The sequence below is a fragment of the Dioscorea cayenensis genome, chromosome 2 (genome assembly GCF_009730915.1).
Source record: "Dioscorea cayenensis subsp. rotundata cultivar TDr96_F1 chromosome 2, TDr96_F1_v2_PseudoChromosome.rev07_lg8_w22 25.fasta, whole genome shotgun sequence".
NCBI lineage: Eukaryota > Viridiplantae > Streptophyta > Magnoliopsida > Dioscoreales > Dioscoreaceae > Dioscorea > Dioscorea cayenensis.
The window spans coordinates 18485352-18510682 of record NC_052472.1 but is presented as its reverse complement, the minus strand read 5'-3'; the positions used below and the strand labels follow the sequence as shown (position 1 = coordinate 18510682).

Below are 25331 nucleotides of genomic sequence, written 5' to 3'. Positions count from 1 at the left end.
CTCAAATTTAATTTGTGTTCACCAGAAAGGTACTAAGGGACTCCGGGGAGAATTTAGTGACATGTCTGCTGGATTTGTCACGTCAACACCAAATTGTCGTCATCTGCATGCGGCGATATACCATGTCATCAAAGAGAGCCACATGGCCACTATTATTGACCAGTTCACTGGGCTGATGTGGCATGTGTTTTGTCAATAAGAGTGGCCACGTGACTCTTTTTAATGACATGTCATGTTTGCAGATGACGCAATGAATTGGTGTTGATATGACAAATCCAACATATATATCATCAAATTGTACTCAGAATCCCTTTGGTATTTTCTCAGATGAATACAAATAAAAATTAATTGATCAAAATGATACAAGTCGATGTTCAAAATAAAAAATAATTATAGTATGGTTCCGATTGAAGATATTTACCTAGGCTTTATGATTGGATAGTTCATGAATGAAAATACTATAAATTATTATTATAACAATAAAGATCATGATCATGATCATCATTACATGCGTACTTTTCAGTGTAATTAACTTTCAATCCATTTATTGAATACTACTTAAGATCTATAGCTTGTATTTTAGAAAACTCTTCTGCGAAATTTATAAATTAATTAAATTTTAAACTATTATAAAAAAGAATTGAGATAATTTCACCTGAATGGTGTGATTTTTAAGACGAGGATGATCAAAAGCAAGCTGGTTATATATATTGATACAATGAAATCTTTCTCCATATTTATCCTAAACAATAAAATACAATGTTTGTTAACAACATATATGAAGTTATAATAATACAAATAAAATATAATTCACTAATGAAAATAATTATTTTTAAATGGTAACCAATGGAAATATATACTTTTCAACGACAGCTTGAATAGAAAGTATGGATAACGCAATACCAGTTAGACAACGAGGGAAATATTATGGATATTTAATTATGTATTTTCGTTAATGATTTAAATTAGGCAACTTTGTGCATATATAATAATAATAATAATAATATTATTATTATTATTATTATTATTATTATTATTGAAAAATACAATGGTTAAATGTTAACCAATGAAACCTCAGGAAACTCCACACCTGAAGCATCGGCAACCACATAAAAACAATAAACCTCTATTTTAGCACTTCAAAGTCCATTATCATATCATATCCAGATTTGGCAAGTGCATTTGCACAAAACTTAAGACGATGGAGAGATATTTCAATCTCTATTTTCTAATTCCCTCGCATGACCAATTCCAAGAAGGTATAAAGTATACATAGATAATTCATAACTATACATATATTGAGTATATTATTAAAATATAGACAATTTCAGATAAAATAAAAGAAGTTGCACATTTAAGGTTGCTCCTCCAAATTCTGAAATATTGAAGAAATGTCAAATGTTAGTCCGAATAACCTAGAATAAATTTTAGAACTTCTATTCACAAAATATATTATGAAGTATATATAGGTAATTCATAACTATACATGTATTGAGTATATTATTAAAATATAGACAATTTCAAATAAAATAAAAGAAGCCGCACATTTAACAAAGGTTGCTCTTCCAAATTCTGAAATATTGAAAGAAATGTCAAATGTTAATTCAAATAACCCAGAATAAATTTTAGAACTTTTATTAACAAAATATATTAAGAAGAATATATAGGTACTAGATCATAAAATATAATATGCTTAACAAAAAAATTCCTATTTTATATTAAATAGATTTTATTTGACTTCCACATAAATTACTGAAAAAAATCATCATATCTGGAAAAAAATAAAAACATATTTACCTTCATGGTCTTGATAGAAATTTTATTTAAAGAATCCAATCGACTTCTATATTCCATATTATTTTGTGAAATACTTTCAATTCTTCCATTGCTAAGGAAAAGAAGAATTAGCATAAGAAATTGCAACAAAAACCCTATTTGAAGATCCATATGTTTCACAGAACTCTACTGTACTAAAACATTCTTATATAGTGTTTTCACATAACTATTCTTAAATTACATATTCATTGTACAATTATAACCCTATTCTCTATTATTAATATATCTTAAATGGCTGCAATTATTATGAATTTATTACATCTGGCTCAAAATTTAAATATTTTAAAAAATTGATAATTTTTTCTATTGAAACAAGTGGATAAATAACATTAATTAAATAAAAAAAGTTTGATAATAGGTTTGTATGCCCATCAAAACAAAACGTGTGTTTTGGAGGTTAACCATACTTCAATTTAATTACTAAAAACATTTTTTTTTTTTTTTGATAAAAGTGGATAAACCACAAATTTATTGAAAAATAAAAACATAGCGAAAAAGTACGATAAAAAGATCGGAAACTCTCACGGAGGTGAGGCATAAGTACTACAAGATACATAACAAGGAAAAACAAAGAACGAGAAGAAAAAAAGCAGTCTATGAAGACGAAAGCCACCAGCAGAGTGCAGTCGACAAAGGCGACGAGTGAAGAACTCTACTCTAGAGCGGGGATTAGGATCCGAATCGCGTGAAATGTTGGATTCCCTCATGCGATGAAGTTGATTGAGCGCTTGATTTTCTGAGTAGCCACAGCCAAAGACTGCTGTTGGTTAACATCGGTCGCTGAAAACCAGGAAAGTAGCATATTAGCAATTTTAACCATTAAAAGAGTGAGCGGTCTTTGCGGATAATTGAAAAAAATGCGATTGTTACGCTCTAGCCAAATATTCCAAATAATAGCTCTAACACAAAGGTCCCAAAGAGGTTGGCATTGAGGTTGAATGGAAGTGATCCAAGTGGTCCAAATCTTCGAAAAGGAAGTTGGAATGGAGTGTATTTCAAAAATTTGTGAAAAAAAAGGACCCGAGATCGTGAAGTGTATACTGCGATCTATGAAAAAGATGTTCTATTGTCTTAGAGGCTCTATGGCAAAGTACTGAAGTATCTCATTGTATTTTGTAAGTTGCAACCTTTTTTTGAAGAGATTTGTAAGGGTGAGGATTTTATCTTCCCAAAGCAAGCCCGGTAGAAAAAGGGTGATTTTTGTTGGGCATCTAATTTTCGGATCGCTTATAAAGTGGACGATAGAATCCCTCCATCGATAATAAACTTGTAAAAAGATTTTACCGAGAAGGTTCCACTTTTATTCAGAGGCCAAGTGTAAAAGTCTTCTAGTCCACTTGAGCAATCAGGGATTATCTCCAACAGAGAAGTAAATTCATCAGAATTACTGTTGAAGAAGAGATTTTCAGGGGAGTATACTTGTTCGGTAATCTGACGAACCGTAATCCAAGGGAAAATACATTCATTAAAAAGAAGAGGCCAACGATCTTTCAGAGAAATCCCCGAGAACCACCTATCATACCAAAAGTAGGTATTGGCTCCATTTTTAATGGTTTTTGAGACGCAGGTGCGAAAAGTATTCAAGGAAGAGAATCCACCGCCCAAAAGGATTTATTTCTTGGAGGCGAGTGAAAAAAGAGGACATGTTGGGTTTTCGGAAAAAAATAGTTAGCTTTAATAATTTTAACCCAATAGACATTAGGATTAGAAATAATTTTCCACCACCATTTTCCAAGCAAAGCACAATTGAAATCTTGGAGACTAAGAATTTCCCCAACCGCCCATATTCCGTGGTCTACAAATCTTTTTCCAGGACACCAACACCGAAACCTTTGGGTCCTAAATCGGGGTCCCTTCCAAAGGAAGTCCCTACGAATCTTGTCAATTTCTTTAATCACCCAAGTAGGAAGTTTGAATCATCGACATCCAATATACTTTGGAGCAGTTGAAAGTACAGAGTTGAGAAGAGTTAATCGACCTCCAAGAGAGAGGTAAAATGGCCTTCCAGGCGATAGTCTAGCACGAACAGCTTTCAATGAGATGAAACCCGAGTCATGTCTTTTTGGTCGTCGACCCGGATAAAGGAACCCCCAAATAGGTTAGCGGAAGGCAATCTCTAGAACAATTAAGTATCATAGCAGAAGTGAAGTGGGGTTGGAAGCCGTAATTAATTGAGTATAAGCAGCTTTTAGAATAATTAATGGTAAGTCCAGAAGAACCTTCAAAAAGATAAAGAATTAACTTAATTATGTTAAGATCCTCTTGACCTCCAGCAGAGAATATGATCAGATCATCCGCATATTGAAGATGGCAAATGCTATCTGAATTGTCAAGTGGCACACCCACTAGGGTTCTAGATCTAAGGGCATTGGTAAACATAGCACTTAGAACGTCAGCAGCTAAAGCAAAAAGAAGAGGGGATAGGGGATCTCCTTGTCTGAGACCTCTTTTGCAACGAATATAACCCTGAATGGTTCCATTGATGATGATCTGAGCTTTTGCAGTTTTAAGAATAATGTGAATCCATGAGATCCATCTGGATCCAAATCCCCTTGCTTTGAGAATTTCAAGTAAAAAATCACGATCTAAAGAATCAAAATGCTTTAGCAAAGTCCACTTTTAAATGCATAACCAAGAGATTTCCTTTTTTTGAAGATTAAATATCACTTCTTGGGCGTAATGATATTTTTCACGCAATACACCGCCCTTAATAAAGCCGATTGTGAATCATCCACCAAATCGCCAATCACCAAGCTTAATCTAGTAGCAAGAATCTTGGAGACAATTTCTGAGATGGAGTTTATCGGGATGATGGGGGCGAAAAATCGAGACATCCGGGGCGTAGATTTTTTTAGCAATAAGAGCAATGTGAACCCGGTTCAAACGTTCATAATTAATAGTACCTTTGTAGAAATCATCACAAAAGATTAACAATGGTGTCTTGTACAATGCTCCGATTTTTGGAAGAAAAAAACATAGAAAAAACCGATCGGGATCGGGGAGCTTTAGTCTCGCATGAAGGCTAAAAACAGCAAGCCTAATTTCCTCCATGGTGAATGGTAGCTCAAGATGAGAAAGATCAACTCTTACTTTGTATCCAAATAAGAGTTGCCAATCCAACAGGAATCGATTAGAAATCGGAGTTCCCAGAATAGATTGAAAGTGAATATTGAAATTTTTTCCAATATCCTTTTCACCTTCCATCCAAAGTCCTTGATGACAAATTCTAGAAATAAAATTCTTATTCCTTCTACCATTGGCAACTTGATGAAAGAACTTTGTGTTAGCATCCCCTTCCTTAAGCCGGGTAATTCTAGATCTTTGTTTCCAGTACATTTCTTCCTGGTTTAAAAGAGTAAAAAATTCTTGATGAATACTAAGAAAACGAGAGGATTCATCGACAGAAAGGGGTCTAGATTCCCCAACAGTATCTAAAGAATGAATTTATGCCATGAGAATCTTTTTGATGGTTGGAATTACTAAATGTAATTTTTGCCCGAGTTCATGGAGTTTATCTTTCGGATAAGCCAATTTTTGGTAAAGATAAAGGCACCACAACCTTACAGGTCGATTTCGATCCACCAATCATGAATTAAATCTGGTAAAAGGGAATTGGTAAACCAAAATTTTTCAAAGCGAAATCTACGTGGATGAGAGTGGTGATCCCCAAAATCCAAACAAATGGGAGAATGGTCGAGACCAATTCTCGATAGTACAAATTGATTGAATCACGGGATATAAAATGGACCAATCATTAGAAATCAAAAAGCGATCCAAACGAGTCCAAAGTGGTTACGATTGTCCGTTGGTCCAAGTGAATCTCGACCATGTAAAGGAGGGTCTATGAGATTAAAAATCACTTAAGAATCTTTGAGCGAAATAACATCTCGATATTAAAATCTCCAAGATTTTTTTGTCTTGAGAGTGAAAATAGTGTTAAAGTCTCCACAAATCACCGAGGATTATTATGAAGAATTCGCACTTGACGAAGTTCATCCCAAAAAACCAATCTAAGATTTCTAGGATTCGGTCCATAAACATTTGTGCAAGTCCAAATATTATTGTTAAGAATGTTTTTGAAAGTAATTGAAATGGAGTATGAGCCTTTGTGAATAATGAGTTCACGAGACAAGAGAGCGGTCCCAAGCAATGATAATTCCCCCCGCTGTGCCTTGCGCAGGTATGTAATCGAAAGAATTAAATTGCAAGTCACTTATAGATCTCCAAATAGAACTATGAATTTCTTGAAGTTTGGATTCTTGTAAACAGATAATATCTACATTAGCACTGAGAATGACATCTTTTAACTAAATGACGTTTATAGGGTGCACTTAAGACCTCTAACGTTCCGACTAAGGATTTATATAAAAACAGAAATGGTCTAGCTATCAGATCTCCGAATGGAGTCTGAAGAATTTTTGAAATTATCAGCTCTATCCTTATCCAAAGAACGAATTTTGTCTAGGCATTTGAATTTGTGATTTGGAGAGCCCAAGAATTTAATGCCACAAGAATTGCTATAATTAAAAAATTGAGTATCAGTCCAAGTAGATAAGACAGAATCAGAGGGAATAGGAATACCTTCTCGGGGTCTTCGAGAATTTTTCTTCTTAGTCGATCTAGGAGGTGCGGGACAAACCACCTTCTTGATCCAAATGACTCGAAGGTTTCTTGTTTCGATCACTTCTTCTGATTTGCCTTGTTGTATTATCGGAAGGAGTTTGATCTGGAATGAAATCCTGAGCAGAAGCCCCTAAGTGGTCCTTGTCGATCCTAACTTGATCGGGAAGTAAATCAATCTGTTGTTTCAAAAGAAGATTGTCTGAGTGAATATCAGTATCAGTTTGGGTGATATTATCTTCCTCAAGAAAGTGCTCATCTTCTACCATCTCCTCAGCTAAAAAATCATCATCTTCTCCCCAATCAACATGCTCATCATCGGAAGGTAAAATCTAATGAATCCTTACGAGGGTGAAGGATTTTGAGCATAAAATTTATCGTGTTAATAATTGGAATTAACGTCCATCCACCGTGTCTCGAAAATCCATTTATACCCATCCGGTATAATTAGAGTTGGTGGATTATAATTGATGAGAAGGTAATGTCCCCTTAGTAGATGAGAGATTTGGATTTATTTGAGAAGAATCCTTGCTAAGGTTGGAAGCAATATTTCCTTCATTTGTTTGAGTAACTAATGAATCGGGAATCTCCTTATCTCGAGGCACCTTAAGCAAGAAAGCTTTTGAGAGAGAGGCGAGAATCCTCATCAAGAGGAGATGATGGATGTAAGTAATGTCCATCATCAGAGTTCTTATCTCGAGGTGAATTTTCTTTTAATGGGCTGGCCATTGAATTGTTCAATGAATATGGGTGATTTAAAGAGTTTTGAAATTCATTGGTCAAAGAATCTTGACAACCTTATCCCGAGGGAGAAAGAGGCGTGTGCATGGCTCCAATTGAAAAAGTTAGAATTACGATCTCGAGGCAATTCTAAGGTTGATGAGCATCCATGCATCACGTCGGCCCCGTTGGGCAATAATCATCCCCTTCCTCGTTTCTCTCGCAAGAGACTGAAGGAATCCGTCGATTCGCATACGACAACTTCTCGCTTTCCGGCGGTGTATTTTCGATTAATAGGGTGACCAACCTCCTTGGTTCCCACCGGAAGTTAATACTCGGAGGCAGGCTCATCGGTCTCACCATGAATAATGAGTTCGGGAGTGGATGCAAGAACCCCGCTTACCTTTTGCAGAGCGATGGAATCCGATGTGTCTTTGTGAGTAGGAGGGGCTGGTGTATCTTGCTTAGAAGCATTAGTATGAATGAAGACATTGGAAGAATCCAGTCAGATTGAGATCTTCATCTGAGTTGGTTGAGAGTTGGAACTTTGTATAACTTTGGAACGGAGAACCGGGATTCCATCATCTTCGAGATAAACCTTGAAACTCCTAACACCAACATCCACAATCATGTTTAATGGAAAGTTGATAGCTTTTTTAAGCCTCACCAAAACCCTTAGATGTTCAAGAGAGACATCCTCCTTCTTCCGAACAAAAATCAGATCACCAATTGGCTGAAGAACTTCCACAATAGAATTCCAGTTCCAACAATGAAGAGGAAGGTTTGACATCCTTATCCAATTGTAGTTGCCAGCCGCAATAGCATGGGATCCAAATTCAGGAGTCTAATGTGACAGTTTAAGAGTGCACTGTCCAAGGTTTGTTTGAAGAGAAACCGGGCTTTTCTTAACAAAGTAAGCTCTTTGCCTTAGTCATGTAAATAATGTTAGAATGAAATCATCTCCATAAGGGGTTATATGCTCACATTGATCTGCTCTTTAAGTGTTGAGGAAGAAAGTCATCCGGTGATTTAACACTAGCATTACCGAGAGAACTTTAATGATAATCATTCTTTTTAAGGTCGTCTTTTGATTGTATTATGAGCCCACGAAATTGGAAGAGATACCCTTAATGAAGAGGGAGGAAGGGCGAGCGGGGCACGTGAAGGAGAGGTTTCAGAGGTTTATCTTTAATGAAAGGATGCATCTTGGTGTTGGGAGTGACCTTCACGAGAGGAAGGAGAAAACTTCGAGGGGGTGTACTGGGAGGGGACAACGGACTGACAAAATGACCAATACCGAGCATCTTCTACATGTGAGTTGATGTCTACAATCACCCACATCATGGCCTGGACGCAGACACGCTTGCAAACCTCTCCGCTGTCCAGGGCGATCGGCGCGTTTATGAAGAGAAACGGCCTTGTGGAAGACAAGGGACGGGGGGTGAGTAGGGAGGTGGAGAGCTTGAACCACTTGGGCGAAGGTTACACCATCTTTCACCGGGAGTTACGTGAAGCAGGGGACTTGAGTGGAGTAGAAGAAGATGGAGCGGGGAGGAGGTGGGCGATGGGACGAGCATGACGAGAAAGGGTGGAGTTATTATGCGGGTCCTCCCTCGGGTTCCCTCTGCGAGAGTCGATGCGATAACCACCGTGAGCTTGCCGATAGCCACCGTAACCCTCACGAGCGCCACCAAGGAACCTCATCCCATCGCCCTGAGCTTTTTTTAATTACTAAAAACATTTGTTGATAACTATAATTTTAAAATATTTATTGATTGAGATATATTTATTATTTTTATATAAGTCGGCATTTTTAATCATGAGCATACCATGGCCATGCGCAAATGGAGGAGCTTTTCTAGAGAGCATAGTTTTGCTAATAAGGAGCATGCTGAACCTCCACGTGCCCTCACCTTTACTAGAGTGGGGAGTCTTGAAAATAGGAGGAACATTGCATTAATTCAAATCAATATGCAAAGCATGAAACAAGAAATCCGGGGGAGTGGATCTCCACTCGATTAGCGACGTCAGCCTTCCTAGCCAAAGTATGAGCGGCTAAGTTAGCTGATCGTCTAATAAAATTTACATTAACATCACTGAAAAGAGACATTGACTCCAAACAATCACCAATAATTAATGCTATCATAGATCCCTGAGTGAGAGCATTCTTTTTTTCACTGCACGGCAACAATTTGTGAGTCAATTTCGATGTCCACCGGGTCAATTCAAGACTCCGTAACCAAAAAAAGACCTTCGCAGAAGCAATGCTTCAGAGTAGTAGGATCCGGGAAAACGACAAGGGTCCATGAATACCATGTAAGAATGTTCGATCTTCATCTCTAAATAAAGCACCAAAGATAGAATGCGGCCCTCGTCCCCCACTTGTTCCACCCGAAAGCTTGTGCACGTCTCTGGGGTCTCTAATGGGTTCGCCCCGCTCCTCTTCCCAAAAAAAATATTGCATTTAATTCGGCCGGGGCTTGGTCTACACCAGACTTGGTCACCGGGATCTTGCCTGATGGGGTTTTGGGCCTTAAGATTTACTTGTGTCCATTGGAAAAGTAGCATTGAAGCTTGGCTGAGAACTCTTGAAGGCTCTCGCAAGCGCTTGTTGGACCAAAGTAGGCCATTGCGGTAACCCCAGATGCTCCACATAAGAGTTGCACTTCTCGCTTGCTTCACATAATACATGCACAACCGTCTCGTCTAACATGTTACAAATCGGATAGTTTATTTCTTCTATGATACGGCATTTGTTCAGGTTGTACCTTGTTGGAAGAACATTGGTGCAGGTTTTCCAAAGGAAGAGGCGCACCCTTGGCGGGACCTTGAGCTTCCAAATACACTGCCAAATTGGTGAAGCAACGGGGTGGGGATCTGTGAGTTGGTTTATAATAAGCTTATAGCCACTGCGAACGGTATACAACCCTTCAGGATTAAATTGCCACTCGATGTGATCTTTATGTGGTCTTGATAGGAGTGTGATATGCTTAATTTCCTGAACATCATGATCATTGAAGATGGGGTAGTAGTTGGAGATGATTGGTGTTTGGTATGAATTTATTCTGTTCCTGGCATAGACACATTAGAGTTGATAGCAGCTCTCTTGAGTGAGACACAAAGATGGGATGAAATTGTGTTGGATTTGAAGATTTGGCAGGAACTTGCACACTTGTTGGGAAGCAGAGTCAGTCTAAATAGATGGTGAGTATATGACTGATAAACTCATGGAGAACCACTCAAAAAGGGTGGATGACGAGACTTGGGAAAGAGTAGTGGGAGAGCTAGCAAAAAGAAAAATAGACTCAACTAAGTGGACATGACAAGAAGTGTATAAGAGAGAGATTGATGTGCCGAGACATAGATAGGCACTTTGAGTGGGAGAGTACCTGACGAACACGCAAGGAGTTGAACGAGACTCTAGTTTATGAGATGTATATGATCGAAACCAAGGATAGCAAAGACATCCAAAACTTCAAAGTTTGGAGTAGTTAGAGAAGGTGCCAAAGAGTTTGAAATATGGTGAGAGATGATTTAAAGTTGGTGTAGAAACATGATTGATGAGATAAACAGCAGTCATAAAGGCAAAGGGCTAATATGAAAGAGGCATAGAGGCATGTGCAAGAAGAGAGAGACCCATTTCAACAATGTGACAATGACAACGTTCAGAGTACCCATTGTGTTCAGGAGTGTGAGGAGGAGAGGTGAGGGGTTCATTTCACTGGTGGCCACATAAGTTTCATAAGTATAACGCTACGGCCACAAATGTTTTTTTTGTAACGTTGTGGCCACAAAACTATTCTCCAATTGCACTGATGGTCACAAATGTTTTTTTTGTAACATTGTGGCCACAAATGTTTCATCATTATAACGATGTGGCAACAAAGGTTTCCTACGTATATCATATTTTTGTGTCCACATCATCACATTTGTGACCATCAGTGCAATCGGAGAATAGTTTTGTAGCCGCAACGTTACAAAAACATGTTGTGACCATCGATGTAATCGGAGAATAGTTTTGTGGTCACGACGTTACAAAAAACTTTTTTGGCCATAGCGTTATACTTATGAAACTTATCTGGCCACCAATGAAATGAACATGTGATACTCTAGTTATTAATGTTAAGAATGAAGACAAGGCTTGATATTCCCCAACCCCCTCCCCCTCCCCAAATTGTCCTAGTAGAGAGTTATGATTTGATTTTTTCTACCAAAACCTTAAAATGGACAAAGACATCACATGTGTCAGACTTGCGTTTGAGTGGATAAAGCCAAATATATTTTGTAAAGTGATCAACAAAGATTATATATTAAGGATCATAACCACATAATGGTAAATCTTCCTTATCATGTAATACTAGATGGGTGAAAATATGACTCCTCCTACAAAAGACTCACACTAGCTAGAACCTAATAAATAATGAATGAACAATGCTATACAATATTAGAGATCTAGTGAGTATTGGCATGAACATTACTGCTACTGTACATGAGCGGGGAGTTTCAACCTTGTCCTTGCCTATGCACTGCCAAGTACTTTACTACTATATTAAACAAGTTGATAGAAAATATGAGAGAAGTATGATGTTCATTAGGGCATAAGCCCCAATAAATAGATACAAGTGTACATATATCAATATGTATGAACATGATATATACAGAGTATATATACATATACTCTACTCTAACACAAGTGTTGACAATTTTTTATTCTTCATTTTAATTTTTAAATGACAAGTTTTTGCTCAATTACTAGAAATATTTACTCGATGCAGCATTTTACTAATCTCTAATTTAATTATCAAAATTTACTTCAAATTATAAGGTTTAGCATTTTTGGTTTAGAGTATTTGATTTTTTTAGTGTTTATAGGATTTAGAGTACTAGTGCACTAATCTAAGTTTAAATTTAACATTATTTGCAAGCGTGCCTAACACTTGACCCATCTTTAAAAAAAAAAAATTGAGTAGAAGACTAAAGGTATGTGATGAGTATGGAATGTTTGAATGGATGAGGCCAAAAACCTATAGTTAATCCTTAACCTAATTGAAGGTGCACGGATGGCCCTTGCCATTAAAGTTGATCAAGTTATTAAACTATTTTGGAGCAGCTTAAGCTCGGTTCAGTAAAGTTCTACTTCAGCTTGCAATTTTGAGTCCGGTTTTTGAGTTTGTAATTAATTTCAAATTGTGCCAGACTCCATAGCTTGAACGACAAAACTATATTGTAATTTTTATATTTATAATATAAAGTATCATTATATAATATGTTATTACATTGAAAACATTTTATAATTTATATCATTTATCTTAACAAACAAAAATCAAAATATAAATAAGGTTTAAAAGTTGAACTTGATCTACTCAATTTTGAGGTCAGCCGAATTATGAGAGTAGAAAATCGAACTTGTATCCCATTTTTAACGAAAGAGACCGGTATCTTATTGAACTAAGAGCCCTTTGGTGCCCCTAGCAAATATAACAAAGGTTCTTTTGACCTATATACTCACAAATTAATAGCAAATGATCTCACCACTCCCTCAAACCTGAGCTTGTACTCATTAATGGTGAAAAAGGAAAAATTAATTCTTGCTCTCTAAGTGATGGAATTCATTCATTCATTCCCTTGTGCTGAAGTATGAATGATTGTTACTGCACAAACTTGCTTGCTTTTAATATCAAGTTTATTTTAAAAAAAAGGAATTAATTAATTTATATGATGGTCAAGTTACATTATAAAAGTAAAGGTGTGCTTTGATCATTTAAACTAATTGAAGTTCTCTTAGCGCAAAAATTATGACTGAGTTTTAAGTTAAAATATATGACTATGATTGAGGCCTTTCTTGTCATGAATTTAAATTTATAAATAGATTAATTAATTAACTGTTTGAATAATTGATTACGTAGAGAATCTTTTATAATATGTTGCTTTAGAAATTGTGGATAAACGACCATTCATTCTTCTATATATTGTAATATATATTTTTATGCTTATTTATTTACACATATTAATTATATGATATGGTTCAACCACATTAATTCTAAGTGATAATAAAAAAATATTTTTTTATAATTATGAAATTTGAAAAAACAAATAAGTTAATTAAGCTTGTTAACAATATTAACAATTCTTTGTTTTCCACAAGTAATTTGTTTTAATGTTACGGACAAACAAACACAACTAATTTTTAAAAATTTCAATTAGCATTCATCAGATGAAAGGAACAAGACATCTACTCCACCAAGTCCTTAATCAATATAATTAAGGATTAAATGATCTTACATATTTGAATCAAAAAAGAGAAATCAAAGCAAAATTGAACAACCATAAAACTCTTTGTTCAATGAATCAAAAAGAGAGATAAGATCAAGTGATTTAAGTCTTCACCAAATCAAAGTTTGTCTGCTTTTGAATTTTCAAAAGGCAATCAAAGCTAAAGTTTTCATGCGTTTTTTTGCTTGAAGACCATCCATATGTTATTAGTTAATTAATCTCACCATTTGTAACTATCCTTCTTTTCAATGTATATATATCAAGTTGTTTTTTTTTAAATTATTGATAAGTCACCACAATTAATGCTGACATCGTACCTATCCATCTTTTGACAAGAGTTAAAAATATATTTTCTTTAAAGGCAATTCATATAAGTTATTTTGAAAACAAAGCCATCTTTATTTCTTGTGCCACATATTCACTAAACAAACTTAAATGTCTTTTATCTATCTATTTATTTATTTGTTTCATAAGAAAGATGAAGAAATCTATTTATATGATAAGTCTTTTAATTTGGATTTTATATTTATTGAACATATATTGTACTATTGTTTCAAAAAGCTAAAGATCAGGTGACCAAGTCTTCTTCTAATATTTTTCTACCAAAGTATAAATAAATAATAAAATTAAATGGCTCTGTGAATAAGATAATAAGAAAGGGAGCTCATATCATTTTCATATATCTGTGTTTGCAACTATTTGTTCCTTCTTATGTGCTTCTATTGATTTAAATATTTATATAAATATATTTTGGGTCACAATGTCATTAATGAAGACAAACCATAGTGCTAACTTACATCTAATGGTCACTCTAAATCCCACCTTGCTTTGTATGATTGATTTTTTATATAATTCTTTTGAGCCATTTCAAATGATAAATTTGGAAAAGTCCAAAAGAAGTGGGAAGTGGGGGGCTCATATGCTCCTTTCATGCCTTGGAAATTAATATTTTTAAGATGTTGACATAATCATTAACTTGTTTTTTTGAATTTAAGTGAAGCTAATCTTGGGTGGGTAGCAAGCCATTTTCCTTTTTAAATTAATTTGGGAGAATTTATTTTTACATAATGGTGGTCCCTAATCCCACTTCAGTGAGGACTATATTATTTTTGAATTCTTAAAGATTTTTTTTCTGTTGCTTTTACATTTATGCCCTTATAAATTTGTAATTGCTTAGTTACTCTTTTAAAATAATTTTTTTTTTCATAAGCATCATATGCTTGTGAAGATATATCTTCATTATATATTCACTATATATACAGCTTCCACCTGCATGCCTTTTGAAAAAATAATATGATTTTTTTAATTATATATATATTTAAAATTTTCAATTGCATAGTAGAGATGTATATGATTTTTTTTCTTGTTTTTTTTTGAATTTTTTTGAATTTTGTTAGGTATCCTATAAAGGGGTAAATTTGTTTCAACTTATAGATAAAAATTTAAATTTAAAATTATTTGTTTAAGTGATTTAAAGTTGAACAACTTCTTGTTACTTGATATAATCAAAGGTAAAAAATATCTGATTTAATATATATAAAAACAAAATTTCTCTTTTTGGATAAAGACAAATCAATAAAGTATTTATTTTAGTTGAACTTGCTTTTTCATGGATAATTATGACAATTCCAAAGTTTAAAATGTTTGATTTGAAATACCTTAATTAAATATTATGCTACAAAATATAGCATCTCAACTTAAATTTTGTTTGATTTTATTATCAGTAATACATCCATTAATTGTTGGAAATTTCGTGAATTAAACTATGTACTTATTTATTTTTGTTTATTCACAATTCACTAGATTGCTTGTCATGTCACACAAGAGATGGACAAAAATAAGATTAGTTAACTCATCTTGTTCACGCACATGGCTTTTCACTTGTAAAAATATTGATTTGGAGATTAATTAGTAAACTAATCCTTATATTCAACACTAATTCATAAAAACTAAGTCCCTAATGATAATCCACTCAAATTTGACCACGGTTCTTAGTCAAACATCAAAAATTTTACATTAACTATAATACAATAAAAAAAATTTATTGGTTATGTTATTTTGTTTATTTTTTGTTGTATTAATTTTATATATGTTTGATAAAAACCTCTTTGATACTATTATTAGTTTATAATCTCATTTTCTTTGAATATTATTTATTTGTCACATATATTGACTTTTTGTTTTCTTTCATCTAAAAACAGGGGATCCAATTTTTTTAAAATTTTTAAAAATTGTGGAAATGGAAAAAAAAAAAAACTTGTCTTCTCATCCACTTATAAATTCCATGAAAGTATTCAAGAAATTCACAATTTAAAACCCACATAAATATAGATTAGTATCTTTTTGGCATATATGTGTATATATTCTTATTTCAATGTACACCACTTTAAATCTGAGATTTTTTAGGATTTTTAATGCTTATATATTCTCACAAAATAAATATATTTATCTAATTTTTAAAACTTGTCGGATAGCTAAACAGTGGCTCAAGATTAAAGGTCAATAATGGAAACCATATTATTAATATATTTTTTATTTCATTTGGTTTGAATCATTTTGTACTTGCCTACCTATAAAGTAGCAGATAATTACTAATATATTATTTTTATAATATGATATTTATTTATATATCCATATAAAACATTCTTCTTTAGTTATATAGTTAGCTGTTCATATATATATATATATATATATATATATATATATAATAGTTTGTTTTTATAAAAAAAAAATAGATAACAAATGATAATTATTTATAAAAATATATAAAAAGTAAATATTATTTTTGTAAATATATATAAATAAGTACTAATTTTAATTATAATATACGTTGAAAAACACCATTTATATTTTTGAGTTTAATTCGCAATTATTATAGCAAGGTTGAACAAAAAGTGCACAAAAATAACCCTACTACACATCATGTAAACCCTTTACTCAACATATCGTCAGTGTACTGCTAATGACCAAATGGCTCATCGTGATACGGATCGCTGAAAGAGTCTTCACCCGAGCTGCAGGGTAGCCGATCTCACTGAGCGTCATTTCCTGGGAGATGTGAGCATGCACGCGGTTGTATCCCAGTGATTAATACGCCTGCCTGCTCATCTCCCTCTGCTTCCACCGGAGACTGCTGACGTCCCCTAATGATTTAGTGTGCTTCATGACTGTCTCCTCTGTTATGTTAGGTGTATGAAAATGAATGCTTTATCCATATGATTAACTCAACTTTTAAATCCTGAACTTATAATAATTTAAGCAAACATAGTTTTCCAAAGATACTAAAGAAAAATGCAACTAACATTGAATATAGATTGCTGAGTAGGAGACAAAAGACAAAATTTCTGTTTTCTTTTAATGTGATAATTTATGGAGTGAAAAGTTAATCACATTTCTATACATATGTAGCAAATTTTAATAATAACAAGTTATAAACTATAAATAAATAAATAAAAATAATAATTCACAAGGACATAGATAGATAAAACTATAAATACCAACCTTTGGTTTTTCATATGAATTCTTATCTTTCCCTCCCCCCACCGCAGTCACCGTTGGGTCCCTTCCATTATAGCTCCACCGTTGTACTCTCTCTCTCTCTCTCTCTCTCTCACACACACACACACACAAACACACACACACACACACAAGATTTGATCTTGTTACCATTTTTTTAATTCTATTTTCACCTCTCAACTACTCCATTTTGTATATTTGCTTAAATCTTTGTCTTTCTTTTGCTTCAAAAAATGGCAAACTTGCAAACTCTTTCTTGCTTGCTCTATTCTTTTCTTCTAAAAAAATCACTTCTTTGAGTTTTCTACTTGAGAATTTCACATGTTTGTTCAATTTTTGTATTTTTGACATTGGTTTTTAGCTGTAACCATTTCTAATTATGAGATCACTTGTGTTACCACTTCTCTTCTTCTTCTTCTTCTTCTTCTTCTTTTTTCCTCTTGTTTTTGGTTGGTGAAGTTGTCTCCTTGCCCATAAATCAAGAAAGTATGCTCTTTATCTTAGTTTGTGTTCTTGTTTCTGAGTTTTTAGTTGAAAGATGTGAGCTTTCTTGTTGTGTTGGTCTGATGGGATGGGTTTTTCTTTGGTTTCTTTTTTGCAGTTTTGGCGCTTGGGGCTTTCAAGAGATCAATTTTTGAAGACCCACTCTCTGTTCTTTCTGATTGGAATAGCTTTGATGAAAATCCCTGTGGTTGGTCTGGTGTGACCTGCTTGAAGCCTCAGAACCGTGTGGTTAATCTGTAAGACCTGGCCGATTCACTGTTTTCTTTTGTTTATCTGTTCAAAATCTCAGTTTTTGAGAAAATTATATGGCATTTCTTCGTTTGCACTTCTGATTTGATGCATATGTTGTTGATGAAGTGGTTAATTGATGAATGAGGCTTAAATTGTGGTATTTGTGCTTCAAGGGTTTATGGTAGCCACATGTTTTATTCCAATTTTGGGATTTTAATTTGATACTTCTGTTTGTGGTTTCATCAAACAGGGAGTAACTGCTAATTAGGGTTTAAGATTTCCTGAATTTCTGAATTGAATTTGTAGAATGTTTGATTAGTTTGTGCAAATGGTTTTGCTGATATTATAAACTAGGTTTTATTTGCAGAACACTTTCCAACTCCTCTGAAAGGATTTCTGGCGCCGGAGCTAGGGTTACTGGATTTCTTTGCAAGAGCTGTATGTAATTAATTCATCGCTTTCTGTTACTAAGTTTCTGCAGCTGCAGAGGTTGGCCAAAGAGTTTCTTTTTTAACATAATGCTGTTGTGCAGAGTTCTGAGTAATAATTTGTTCCTTGGATCAATCCCTAAAGAAATCGGTCTGTTGAAAAAAACCTCACAGTGTTGGATTTGAGCTCGAATCAATTCTCCGGCCCCGTCCCTGCTGAGATTGAGTGATTTGACCAGTGTTACTAAAATGTAGGAAAAATATGCTCCTGAGAATTAATTTTTACTTTCATTAATTTGTTTTTAATAGTTTGTTCTGATGTGATTCTGAAATTTGTTTCTGTAGAGATTTGCATTCTAATGGGTTGACTGGTGGTATACCATTGAAACTTTGGAATCTTGCAAACCTTGTCGAGCTACGTTTGGATAGGAATAAACTCAGTGGACAAATTCTTGGAACCGATACACATGGCATGTATGTTATTTTATTCCTTCTGGTGCCTTAGCTTCTGAATAATTGATATATATATATATATATATATATATATTAATCTTAATTTGCTGCTGAAGTAAGACCAGGCCACAATTAATATTCTTTCAGTTCAAACTATTGAACTTTTGAGTTGAAAATTCATGATTGCATTAATAGAAGAATAGGGACAAAAGTGTTGAGGTTCTGCTATTGGTTATGATGAGGAACATGCCTTTTGTATGTTGATAATGCATTGGTATAACTATAAGTAGGAATTGATATGGTTTACGAATTGATATGGTTTAATTAAATTTAGTGATAGTACATGATGAACTTTGAAACAGATTACACCACATCAATGTCAGAACATATTGATGCTTTTAATCTGTTTGTACGCCATATTTATCTGTTTCAGCTTATTTTATTTTATTTTATTTTTCTTATTTCATACTGTCTTGTATATCTGTGGCAGGACACCCTCCTACGATAATCGGACTGGTTTATGTGGGCTAACTTCATTGAAATTTGCTGATTTTTCATACAACTTTTTTGTTGGGAAGATACCTCCTTGTCTTAAGTATCTGTCAAGGTACAATGTCTTAAATCAATTTAAATTAAAGCTTGTTTTCACTGAACTTCCTTCAGTTTTACTGGATCATTTGTACAGACTCAACTTTCGGGAAATTGTTTTTCAAGATAAAGAGTCCATCAAGCTCGCGTTCTACTGAGCAATGTAGGGTGCCTTCTGTCAGGATTTCTTGTCATTCTTCAATTTTTTTTTCAGTATACTCTGATTAACAGCCTTTGTTTCTGTCTTCAGGTTATTCTGTGAAAAGCCAAGCAGCCAATGAAACCTATGAATACTCCAATGTGGCACTGACACTACAGGCCGCACTCAACCAAAGTGGCTGCTGATTTTTAGAAATCACTCACGGGTGTAGTTATGCTTATCTTCGTGATCACTTGTGCTGTGTCTGCTATTAAAAATATGCAAAAAGAAAATCCTCTGGCATTATCCCAATAAGAAAACAATCAAGTTGAAGGATGAAATATCAATATCAGTCGGTTAGCTCAATGATCTTATTTCCTCCCATATTGACTTATACTGCAATATTGATGATGTAGAATAATGATTTTAATTTATGACGCTTGAAACAGACAGTGAGTTGTTGAAAAGTGTGTCTGCGATTCAGCAGGCAGGATCTTGAAGTTGCTTGTGAAGATTTTCAGCAACATAATTTGGTCTTCTACATACAGTAAAAGTCTACTAAGGGGTCACAATGAAGAATGGGTCCGAAATTGCTGTTCTGTCACTAAGTATTTCAGAGAATCAATGGACAACATATTTTTGAGCTCCAGTTTCAGAATGAGGTAATTATTTCTAACACTTTTCTGCAAGAAAAGAATTAATTGATCATTGTGTGAGGAAACTTTATATTTAATCTAGGTTGCAGATTTTGCAAGGTTAAATAATGAGAACATAGCGAGTTGTTGGGGTATTGCAGAGAGAGTGAACCATTTTCAAGGATGCTTGTTTTCGAATATGCATCGAATGGAACATTATATGAGCATCTTCATTGTAAGTGTTCTGTTATGGTTGCTTTAGTGACTGATACCTTTATCATCTCAACAATATTATGTGGATTCATTATAGATGGTGGAGGATGCCAATTCTCTTGGCTAAACGAATAAAAATAGCTATTGGTATCGCTTGTGGACTAAAATATTTGCACACTGAACTCCAGCCTCTATTCACAATATCTGAGTTAAACTCCGGTTCCGTGTATCTTACTGAAGATTTTTCTCCAAAGGTGTGCAAAAATATTGCTTGATGATACTTACAGTAATTTTTTCTCTTAAAGTTTCTTCTTATTTTCGACTTTTGTTCATGAATTAACTTAGCTCCTGTTAATAAAATCTGTTGTATATCTGTAGTTGGTTGATTTTGAGAGGTGGAAAACAATTGTTTCGAAAGCAGACATAAATGGTTCTGTTGCCAATGGCCTACCATATCATGGGTTTATGGATTCCATAGAAAGACGACATATGGATGTTCAGAGCAACACATTTGCTTTCGGAATGCTTTTACTAGAGCTAATCAGTGGAAGGCCTTCATATTGTGGAGATAGAGGATGCTCATTGGATTTGGTAAAAACCTTTAATACAACAGACATCGAAAAATTAACTGTAGAAAATATTGATTACTACATAAATCATCTTTCATTTACTTACTGATCTTCAGTTTTAATATGGCATAACTAAGAAGACAATTTGTAAACATTATCATCTGAAGATTATTGATGTTGTTGCAGGCTATGGAGTATCTGCAAAAACCGGAGAAGATGAGCCAAATAATTGAACCTCATTTTGAAAAAATGTCAAGCCTGATGATCTCTCTGTAGTATGCAGTACAATTAGTCTTTGCATTGAACCTGAAGCATCTAAGAGGCCTTCCATGGAAATAATTACCGCAATGTTGGAGGATGGAATTGAGACCTCACCAACTGCTCTTTACAAGAACTCTCATCTGGCATGGGCTGAACTGGCCTTAACATCATAATAGGTACTTGTTTTTTCTTTTCCAAGTGCTAATGCAAGGTGTACACACATAATAGCTTGTTCCTTAGTTCTTGTTTTGTTTCTGTTTTGGTGATTCTTTTTCTGGGAAGCATATTCATGATCGTGTTGTATATTGTATATGCTAAGAGAGATTGTGTACCCTCTGTTTTACTATATTGATGCGGTAATGATCAGTTAGCATTGTAGATCATTCTGATTTCTATAGTAAAGCAACGGAGGTGCATTTCCTGGTTCCCATTATTCTCATTATTTTCATTGCAAGATAATTCGTGGACATGTGACTTTCACTCCGGAACTCGAGAATGGACTCAAGCATGAAACACCAATGTATTACACTTTCACATAAAACTACCCTAAGCATGTAAGATCTATTCAAATCGATACCAAGCATTCCTCTACATATCTGACAACAATTATTAATATAGGTTTCAAGTGTAATGATAATGATAATTAGTTTATGCAAAGTGGACTTTTCTTCAGCAGTGTATTATTTGATCTTTCAAAATGCACAATTACATCCAAAGTATGCAATATCTCTGTTCATAATAGCTCATAATTTTCAATTCCATGCATGGTAGGCTGATAAGAAACAGACAGTAGACATTTAGGTAGACTAAATAAGTTTGCAGAGTTTTCATGTCTTTCAAGTACATCAATTATGAACACCCTCAACTACAAAATGGTATGTGATAAATGATGATATGCCCACAAAGTGTGAACCCTGGAACGTTGAAAGCACTCTAAACACACACTTTAATATTCTTAAATAACATATAACGATGTTCTACACCTTGCAATGTCAAATCCAATAATAATTCAAATTACAAACTCGTAATTCAAATACAAAATGAACAAGGACTCATAACAAAAGCAACATAATACACTAACATCGCTTTATTGATATAACTAGTTAGGCCACCCAACTTGTTACTTTGGACCTGAAAAATTGAGAACAAGAAATTCATAACCTCAACAACCCAATAAAATCAAATAGATATTATTTTTAACCTTGCAAAATTTTTAAATATAATATGCTGGACAAATAATTTTACTTGAAATATAATTTCGAGGAAGAGATGATAGGACCAATATGTTTTCTAAATCTTACATTATGGTGATAGCATTCTCATTAAACTGATGCTTGATTGAAGGAATTTAGGACTGAAATGCCTTCTGGTGTTTGATTGAATTAAGAAATCAAGATAGATTATTTATTTAGAAAAAGAAAAAGAGAAATCAAGATAGATAGGCCAATGAAAAGAGACAACATGTTGGCCAAAAATCTTGTTCCTCCTCTCCCTCTTAAACTAAGCACAACTTGTGGAAATTATTTGGCACTAGTAAATCATGTTATAAAGCTTGGAATATAAATCTTGCGTTCTCCAAAATGATTATGTTATGGTGTATACGATGACTTATATTATCTCCAAAATAATTATGTTATAGTGTATGCAATGACTTGCATTAATAAAGATAAAGAGTTCTATCATATTAATTTTTTATATTACTCGTGGTCATAATATCGGCTCATACTACATTATGTAAATACATATCAACAATGGAAGAGTAAAGCTCAGGGCCTGACCTCAGTTCCTCCTTGAGCAAATTGATTTTAGCCTCCGAGAGTACACAACCACCTTAACATATATCCAATCATGTACTTTGTCAACAGATCGGAAATAAGCAATTCTTATGGTTTGGTTCATCATAGTAGTAGCGATGATCATCCAGAAGCTCAATTATGAATCCCATTGCATGACCTGACGGAAAGCCATAACATCTCTGACCAATCTCCTTTTTCCTTCTTCTTCCGTTGGCCTCTTGGGGAATAATGTGTCTCATTAGCACAATTCTGAAGAGGTGATCCACAGAGATCATGATTCCAATTATAGGCTGATGGTTCAAAGCATCTGAAGTTGGCCGCATGGGATTGTTCCTGACAAATTGTTGTGTGATACGTTCAAATGGCTCAAGAAGTTCAGTAGACATACTGGAAGGAATGGTTCCAAATAAATTGTTCTCTGACAGATCAAGTGATTCCAGTTGTTTCATGTCACTGATGCTTTCTGGTATCTTTCCATTTAAAAGGTTGTAAGAAAGATTCAAGAAATGCAGCCCATACAATTTGGTAAGTTCTTCAGGCAACTCACAGGAAAGCTTATTGTTTGATAAATCCATGCTTGTGACTAATGATAGAATCTTGGGTATTCCACTTGGAGTCCTTTTGCGTTTTATCAAGAGAGATTCTGAGTGATGCAAAGCTATCTGGAAGACACTGCCCCACATATAGAATATGCAAAGAAAAACCTCACTGAAAATGGAGAGCAAAGACCACCATTTCGTTGCTGATTGGTGACTGCCATGGCACTTAGAAATCACCCAAAAAAGAGCGAGGAATGCAACCTGTTAGAGTTGTTGTGTGCAAGGTCCAGGATCTGAAGAGAGGAGAGTTTTGATAATTGCTCTCGGGATGACACCTTCAAATAAATTGGATCTCATGCTGAGCACTATTAAAAGATGAAAGGCTTTCTCCGAACCATGTTGGTATGGTACCAGAGAGTTTATTTCACTAAGGTCGAGAGTGACCAACTTGTTGGCCATTTTCAGGAGAAAGGAGACCTCCAAGAAGTCATTGTTTCTCAAATGTAAGGACCGGAGATTGGGGGAGTGACACAAGGCCATCAGGAGTTTTTACCTGTGAAATTGTTGTCAGATAAATCAACAATTTCCAAAGCTGATGTTGAATTCCAACAATGGGGAAGTTCTCAGACATATCATTGTTAGATAGATCAAAGCAATGCCAAGGAGATGGAGTTACAAAAGAAAGGCGCAGAATAGCTTCCCATTGATATGATTATGAGCTAAAGAAAACTTTAATGTTATTAGTAGCTGCGAAGTAAGAAGGAATAAAACCCAGAGAATGAGTTGTTGGTGAGATCAACCAACAGAACAATGCAGTGGGGTCAAGCTCCAGGGATGGGCCTTCAAATCTGTTTGAACTAAATCGAAAGAAGACCTGTAATTTTCATAGAAGTTGGTAGCCGCCCCTCCAAATTGTTGTTTGATAGATTGAGTAAATACGGGATTAATGGCACTTAGATCCCAAAACCATGAGGGGGATGTGCCTGAAATCTCAGCATCTGATAAGCAAAAGGTCACCCAAATGCGTTTGAGTTTTACCCCAAACCTAGAGACACCAGGGGCCTACTTTGCAGAGAACACATTCTGATGATATAACAGGCAAAGCAGGCTTCCAGTCTCACTTACATTCAATTTGCAATGAGTTGTGGGACAAGTCCAAATATGACAAGCTTACTAGATTAGCAAAATGAGATTCAGTTAAGACACCCATCAAAGAATTTGAAGAAGATGCAGTAGGCTCAGTTTGAGAATTTGGCCGATGTTTTCTGGGACTGTTCCATTTAGCTTGTTGTTTGCCCATACGCAATGTTTTAGACCCATACTACTTTCGAAGCAGAAAAATCCTTATTCTCCCTGCATTTTAGACAATCCATCAATAAGATCATCGTGGCTCCACTGATAGAATTGCTTGCAAAATCTAGAGTCTGTAACTTGCACAAGTTCCCCCATGCCTTTTGGCAATGTTCCATTGATGTTGTTCTTGGATAAATCAGAGCTCCTGCAAGCTAGAGAGCTTTCCCATAGATTCTGGTAATTTCCCTGTGATGCCATTGCCCGGCATTCTCCACTGCTGCAATTGCCTGAGATTACCAAAACTCTCTGGCAACTTTCCATGCATCATATTTTTGGATAAATCTAGGAACTGAAGGTGAACAAGATTTCCTATAGTTTCCTGGTAATTACCACTGGGATTGTTGCCTCAGAGCACTGTGAAGTACTGCAAAAGTGTGCAGATTGCCGGAAGGAAACCGAGAAAGCAGCTCCACTGATCATATTCCTCGACAAATCAGTATTGCAGGTTTCTTAGATCCCCAATGCTTGCGGGCGTCAATCCTGAACTTGGTTACTGGACAAATCAAAGTACTCTAAATTTGTAAGATTGCTCAGAGATTCAGGAATGCTTCCATTGAATTTATTTACTGACAAATCAAGTTTCTCCAAGCTACCAAGATTTCCCATGGACTCTGGAATCACTCCATCAAAAGAGTTTTGAGTCAAGCTCAAGAATCT

At 34.8% G+C, this 25331-nt stretch overlaps 1 pseudogene; it reads left to right on the top strand.

The window, feature by feature from the left end:
* The first annotated feature begins 10831 nt into the window (after positions 1–10831).
* Positions 10832–21505, top strand: LOC120273754 (annotated as a pseudogene).
* Positions 21506–25331: the final 3826 nt, after the last annotated feature.